Genomic DNA, 7,890 nt, shown 5'->3' with positions numbered 1-7,890 from the left:
GCATATCTACAGAAAAGCACTTGGAATTGTTATACAATGCTTAGTCTCCAGGTAATAGTACCTTTAGTACTTACTCTCATGTGAAGAACTGACATTAAATCTTTGTCTTACTTCATTACAATGAACAAAGGATTGATTTAAAGTTGAGCCAAGTACAATGAAGAAGCTAGAATAAAATATTAATTTAAAAAAATCATTTTAAAATAGTTATTTAGAAATGTATGCATATTAGACTATCTAATGTGATTTAACCAAAAGCTTTCACATTTCTCTTTGTAACCCCTGTAATGTTTTAGCACAGTCAATTGCATATAGTGATTTTATTATAAATATTAGTTGAATCGCTATGAAATTGTGTAGTTTTGGATAATCTCCAAGGATGTTTTTAAAATTTCTTTTAAACAGTACATTGCCAAAAGCCCAATAGGCTAAGTGGGGCTTAGCATAAATATGCTTTTTATAGCTCTTAAAAATATGAATTTAGAGTGTTTTGTATCAGTGTGATATAGAGCATGTAATGTCAGATTAAATAAATCAAGCTTTCCCATATAAACCCTTTTCATGGGCCATCTTATTACTGGTAGAAAAACACAGTAAACAGAACTATAAGACTAGCTCGAGGCTGTGTTTTACAGGCAGGGTTCACTTTGTTAAAACTGATAACCATTCATGTGATTTAGCTTCATGAACTCAGAAGCCTACAGGATAGATGATAAACCCGTGCTCATTTCAGGCTGCTACTTAAAATTCCAAAAGTAGATAATCATTATTTGGTAATGGGAAAGGTAACACATTACATCTTAGTGTTATTTCTTCCTGAGAGAGAAGAAATACAATGGGAATGTGGTGAAGATAGGAAGGCTGGAGGCAATTAACTGGTTGGCATACTCCAGGGGGAACAATGAACAAGACTGCCTGCAAAGGCAATGGGTGCTGAAAAGGAGTTTAAGACAATTTCCTCTCCCTTTTGTTATGCTAGCACTATATTCGTGCATAAGCTGCACATCCAAGATTTTCAAGATGATTTGCATTCAATGATTCTCTCTTGGTATCCATAAAAGCAGCAAAATATTTATTCTATTGTAAAATGAGAGTCCATGGATTAACAAGAGGGAAAACAGAATTCAGATTTTAAAATGCCCTTCTCCCCTACCCCCATACACAAGAGAAACATTTTCTTTCAGTCTTCTGCAACTAGAGATGGACTTGATTAAGCAGCAAGATTATGGGATAAGACATAAGAGATGTGCCTTCTCCCTTTTGGTGGTGTGACTTTACCAAATAATAGAAGAGGTGACATATCATTGAGATCCTTATTTGGTTTTAGAGAATGTAAGTCCCATTGTGTGGGCAGATGCCCAGGCAGCTACAGAAACACATCATTCCTGTAGGGCCCAGCAGTCTGGTCTTACAGACAGAGCAGCAGCCTAGAATGTGAGCAAACACTGTGGCCCCACACCCACAGATTCCTCACCAGTCTTTCCTTCTTCCTTGTTTCCTCCCCACCCTTCCTTTCTACTGCTCCATTTCTCCATTCATTTCCCTGTCTTTTATTTGCACTCCCTCAGCTAGACAGTACGTATTTATTGAATGTCAGTGTTTGCCAGGCCATAAATAATACACATTTTCTGACCTTCTAGAACTGATAGCATAATTGGAGAGAAAAATAATGAACAATAATCACACAACTACTACTATACATATACCAGAATGACTAAAACAAACAAACAAAAAAACTGGAAAATGTTGATGAGGATGTGAGGTGATAATCTGTAGATTTCTCACACATTGCAGTTGGGAATATAAAATAGTACAGCCACTTTGAAATAAGGTTTGCAGTACCTTATAAAATTAAGCATATATTTACTGTACAACACAGCCATCATAACCCTGAGTATTTACACTAGAGAAGTGAAACCTTATGTTCATATATAAACCTTTATGAATCCTCATAGCAGCTTTTAAAATAGTAGCTGAAAGCTGGTAACCAACCAGATGTTCTTCAATGGGTGAATGGATAAACAAACTGGAGTACATGCAACCAATGAAATATTACTCAGCAATAAAAAATGAATGAACCACTGACACACAAAACAGCTTGGATAGTTCTCAATGGCATTACACTAAATGAAAAAGACAATCTCAACAGGTTACATAAGGTATGATTCCATTTGTATAATATTATCACAGTAACAAAATATAGCCATGGAGAACATACGAGTAGTTGCCAGGGATTAGGTTGGGCTAGGGTTTGATTATAAAGAAATAAAATGAGGAAGTCTCTCTGTGGTAGTGTCTTTTGCCCTGTTGAACCCACAGCTGGCATCTACCCAGAAGCAATGCTGGGGAGTTCCCACAAGGGAGAGCCCCAAACTGTCCAGAGAGGGGACTGGTTGGGGTTCCAAAGAGAGAAGCACTAAATGCTGAGTGATCAGTGCAAAGCATTTATTAAGGGAACCTGCTTACATATGGTGAGAAAAAGGGAGTGTTCTGCCTAGGTATGTCTGTAGCAAGAGGGTCAGGGTAGGGAGTGTATATGAGCATTAAAGGAATTTGGCTCAGAGCCAGGGCCAGTTTCTTTGGGCAACAAGATAACTTTCAGTGCCTGAAGTCAGTACCTGAAAATGTTCAAGGCTCTGATTTAGGTGCAAACCTGCTGGGAAAAACCTGCAGCTGTCTGTGCCACAGAGAGGTCAACACACTCTGTGGTTTTTTTTATTGTTTTAAATAGAGACAGGGTCTCACTCTATCACCAAGGCTGGAGTGAAGTGGCACAATCTTAGCTCGCTGCAGCCTCGACTCAACCTCCTGGGTTCATGTGATCCTCCTACCTCAGCCTCCTGAGTAGCTGGGACTACAGGTGAATGTTACCATGCCCATCAATTTAAAAAAAAAATTGTAGAGATGGGGTCTTACTATGTTGCTCAGGCTGGTCTAGAACTCCCAGTCTCAAGTAATCCTCCTACCTTGGCCTCCCAAAGTGCTAGGATTACAGGCATGAGCCACAGTGCCTGACTCATTCTGTGATTTTTGATCAGGACACAGAAAGAAATCAGGGGGACTGGAGGACCCTACATAGTGGAAGAGTTCTATATCTTGATTGTGGTGCTAGTTACATGACTGTGTTTTAGGTGATAACATTTCATAGAACTACGTAACCTACACTGCCCCCTGCCCCCACCACAATGGTACATGCAAATACTAATGAAATCAAAATATGGTCTGTAGTTTAATTTTATTGTACCAATGTCATTTTAATTGCTTTTAATATGTTATCATGAGGGGAAGCTAGGAGAAGGATACTCCAGAGTTATCTGTATTAATTTTTCAACTTCTTATGAGAAACTATTCCAAAATAAAAAGTATATATGCATATTTGTTAAATAATGAAAGTAAAAATAATTCACTATGTATACGCTGGAAAAAAATCACACAAATAATTTATTAGAATTATGATCTGTTCTTGGTGGAAAAGCACAAGGTGTTAGGAGGGTGTTTCATTTCAGGATGAGAGTTAGGAAACATAATCTAGAACATTAGTTAGCTCAGCTCCAGCTCAGGGTCAGCTGCAGTCACACTGAGGACAGAAGCTGCAGGTGTCTTTTTATCAGTGGAGCCCTTTGAGCTGCCTTTCCTGCCTTTGACTCACTTTGGCTGGAACTTCGAGGGTCAATCCGGATTCCCTAAGGGTGCTCCTGCATCCCAGTGTCACTGCTAGGGTTGATGTAACTTCTAAAGAACAGTTTTCCAAAGAAAGGCCAGACCTTCTCAGTTTCTATAGAAATTGTCTTTCTTACCAACTTAAGCATCATTTGAAGAATTCTATCAGTATATACTGGGACAAAGGAGTAACAGTGTTTTCTCTTGGTGACTGGAATCAACAATGTAAACTGCTCCTCTCCAATTTAGGAGCTTCATTTCTTTTAGTAGATGCTATAAAATGTGATTATATGCTAACAAAATAAAGTTTTATTTTCATCTGTCTTACAGTTATGAACAGGCTGCCACCTGTTCATAACAAAATAACTTTCATGTAGTAAGTTGATATTGAATAGTGCTATATATTTTTCAATCCTTTTAACTGATTTCTATCTTCGTATTTAAAGTGAATTTCTTTGGGGCAGTACATAGTTGGGTCTTGATTTTCTTAAAAAGATAATCTGGTAACTTGTGCCTTAATTGGGGGTATTTAGGCCATTTATATTTAATACAATTATTGATATGGTTGGATTAAAATTTATCATCTTGTTTTCTATTTGGTATGTTCGTCCTTTGTTCTCTTTTCTCCTTTATTTTGGATTGAGTGTTATGTATAGTTTCATTTTATTTCCTTTGTTGGCTGACTGTGACTCTTAGTTGTGTTATTTTAGTGGTTGTTGAAGGGTTTAGAATGTGTAACTTTAACTCATCACAGTCTACCTACAAGTGATATTTTACTATTTTACACACAAAAACTTACAACAGTAAATCCCATTTCTTCTCTTCAGACCTTCTTGATATTTTTGTCATATATTTTACTTCTTCATGTGTTTTAAGCCCCATGACACATATTTTTGCTTTAAGGTGTATTATCTATAAACAAATTTAAATAATATGCAAAAGCCTTTATTTTAATCCATGCAATTAGCAACCATGTGATGATCTTCATCCCTTCGTGCAGATCCAGGTTTCCATCTGGTATCATTTTCCTTCTGCTTGTCAGACTTCCTTTAACATTTCTTGTAGTGAAAGTCCACTAGTAATAAATTCTTTTGGCTTTTATATTCTAAAAAATCTTTACTTCACCTTATTTTTGAAAAATATATTTGCCAGGTAGCAAATTCTAGACACAGTTCTTTTCTTTCAGTGTTTTAAAGATATTACTCTTTTGTATTGTTTCTGATAAAAATATTTTGTCATAATTATCTTTATTCTTTTGCATGTAATGGGTATTTTCTCTGCTTTCTATTGACCATTAGTATGAAACAATTGGATTATGATATGCTCTGTTGTCACTTTTTTCATGTTTCTTGTGCTCAAGGTTCCCAGATCAAGGTTTTATATTTTTCATTATATTTGGAAAATTTTGGCTATGATTTTTTTCAAGTTTTTTTTCTAATGCTATCCTCGTCCTTCAGAGATTCCAATTAATACATTTGGCACCTTGACATTGTTTCATACTTAAGTGGTGTTTTATTTATTTGTTTTGTCTTTTTTCTCACTGTGTTTCATTTTGCAAAGTCTTTATAGCTGTCTTTAAATTCAATCTTTTCTCCAGCAATATCACCAGGAAGTATACCCATCCAATGTGGTTTTCATCAAAGACATTGTAATTTTTATCTTTAGAAATTTTAGCTGAAGTTTTAAATATCTTCTATGTTTCTCTTTACCATGCATAATCTTTCTGCTAGTGTCTTTAACACATGAAATATGGTTATAATAACTATTATAATGCCCTTGTCTACTAATTCGATCACCTTGACATCTTTACATCAGTTTCAACTGAGTGACTTTTTTTCTCTCATTATGGACTCTATTTTCCTGCTTCTTTGCAGTAATTTTTAACTGAATGCCAGACATTTAAAGATTTACCATGTTGGTTGCCAGATGTTTTTATATTACTATAAATATTCTTGAACTTTATTCCGGAACACTCAAGTTACTTGGAAACAGTTTAATCCTCAAATCTACTTTTATGCTTTGTTGGTGAAAATTACAGCATTTAGTCTAGGGTTAATTGTTTCCCACCACTGAAGCAAAACTCATCTCAGTATTCTACCTGAGAAATCACGAGATTTCCACTCTGGCTGTTGTGAACAGGCGCTAGCATTATTCTCAGCTTGTGTGATTTCCAGGCACTGTTTCCTCTAGTTCCTTCAGGTAGTTTTCTCCCTGGCTTCCACATGAAATGATTCGTAGTCAACTGAATACCTAATGAGGAAAACTCCTGGAATTTTCTCTCCGTGCATCTATCTCCTCTCTCATACTCTTCCTGTGAATCCTATCAGCCTTGGCTTTCCTATAATCTCAGCTCTGTCTCCTCATTTCAGACTTCTAGGTGCCAATGTGTAGCATCCTAACTTAATATTCATGAAACTGATAAGCTTGCATGTCAAAGAGCTCATATGACCTAATATCTGAAATGACTTGGTTTCCACTGAAATTCTTCCTCTTTTCATAAAAGAAGGGAAAAGTTTATCTACCTGGTTAATGGGGTTCCTTGGGTCCAGGGCAGGAATACAAAGATTCCACCCATTTGATGGGGCCTGGTTTAAAGGCAACACTAAGACCAGGAGAGTGCAGAGCCAAAGAAGAGCAGAAAGCCAAAGGCTAAGCCAGATTGGTCCTAGCCATAGGAAGCCGGATATCCAAGCAGAAGGGGCCAGCAGTAGAAGTCCTTTCCTCCAGGAGACTATTCCGGACACTCTTCATCTATTCCCTGATAGCATCAGGCACTCACATTTTTCATAGGTTTCATCTCTATATATCCCCTCTACATTTTCTATGTTCTCTGGCCTATACATTTTACAAAGGTATCAATTACATCTATCTTGTTTATTGTCGTCTCACTTGGTCCTAACATACTACCAGGTCCAGAGAAGGTGCTCAACAGACATTTGTTGAATAAATGCATCTCTTTCATGAATTATTAGATGAAAAAGTCAAATTGCTTCTGAGACCAGTCTCATTGAACTTCTCTGTTGCATTCAACAGAATGATTGCTGCAACCTTCTTTCTGCTTCATACTTTTCTCCCCTGGTTATGTTCTCTCTCCTCATTGTTTCCCAACCTTTCAGTTTTTCTCAAACCCTGTCCACTCCTTATATCTGGGCTGGCAAACTCAGTAACCGTGGTGGTCTAGAAGGTGATGTGAGCCAGCATTGTTGTTGATTGTAAGAAAATTTGAAATAAAGAAATCCTTGGCCAAATTGGAGAATACAAGTCTCAAGTAGAGGCTTCAATACATTTTTAATTTAAAAAATTCTGAGCTGGCCATAAATATGTTTTTTGTGATTCTGCAGCTTCTAGGCTTAAATGTCAGTGCTATTCAGCATTTTGTTTTCTCCCGAGGGTTCAACATTATTTGTATATTGATAATTCCCGACCTCCAAACTGGACTAGACACAGCAATTTGGAGTTATGCACTCATTTCAAATGTATTACATCCCCAATAGAACTCATCTTACTCTATAATTCTGTGTTCTTATCTATTTCCTGCTTTAGTGAATTGGCACCACAGTCTTCTCATTCACATAGTCAGAAACTTGAAATTTCATAGATTTCATTCATTTATCCAGTCCTCACAATCTATCTTTCCCTGTGTCTTCAATGCTTCCTGCTATCCTCACTATTAGAGATTTAACTCAAGTTCTTCTTATCTCTCATCTGTTCTTTTACCATAGTTTCCATTTCAGTGATCCCCAAACCTGGAAGTGAGGGAGAATCACCTGGCACATTTTGTAAAAATAAATATTTCCAGTTCCTACCTCATACCTGATTTGTTTTTCTAAGACCACCAGAGGGAGCACAAAAGAACCAGCGAGTAGGCAAGGCTAGAAGCAAAACTGCAAATTTATTTTTGGTCACCTAGCTTCAGGGAAGAAGGTGGGTAGGGAGAGGTCTGTCGGCCTCCAGCAAAGGAGGCCAAGAGTCACCTGGTGGAGCTCTCAGGCGGAGTTCCTGCAGTCCCGACAAGAGTGGGGGCTCAGGAAGCCCACGTGGGGCGTCTGCCTGGAGCGGCTTTTCTAGGAGTGGGAGGGCAATAGGTGGGGCATGGGCGTGTCGGGGGGGCGTTCTGTAGGTGCAACCAGGTAAATCTTGGTCTCTTCGGATTGACGTCACCTGGCGCATGCCCAGTTGGTCTGCACCTTCCTGGGCGCCGGCTGCATTTTCGCGCCCTCGGGAAAGGTT

Source organism: Rhinopithecus bieti, unplaced genomic scaffold, assembly GCF_001698545.2.
Source record: "Rhinopithecus bieti isolate Rb0 unplaced genomic scaffold, ASM169854v2 scaffold_35536, whole genome shotgun sequence".
Taxonomy (NCBI): domain Eukaryota; kingdom Metazoa; phylum Chordata; class Mammalia; order Primates; family Cercopithecidae; genus Rhinopithecus; species Rhinopithecus bieti.
Note: the sequence above shows the minus strand (reverse complement) of the source record.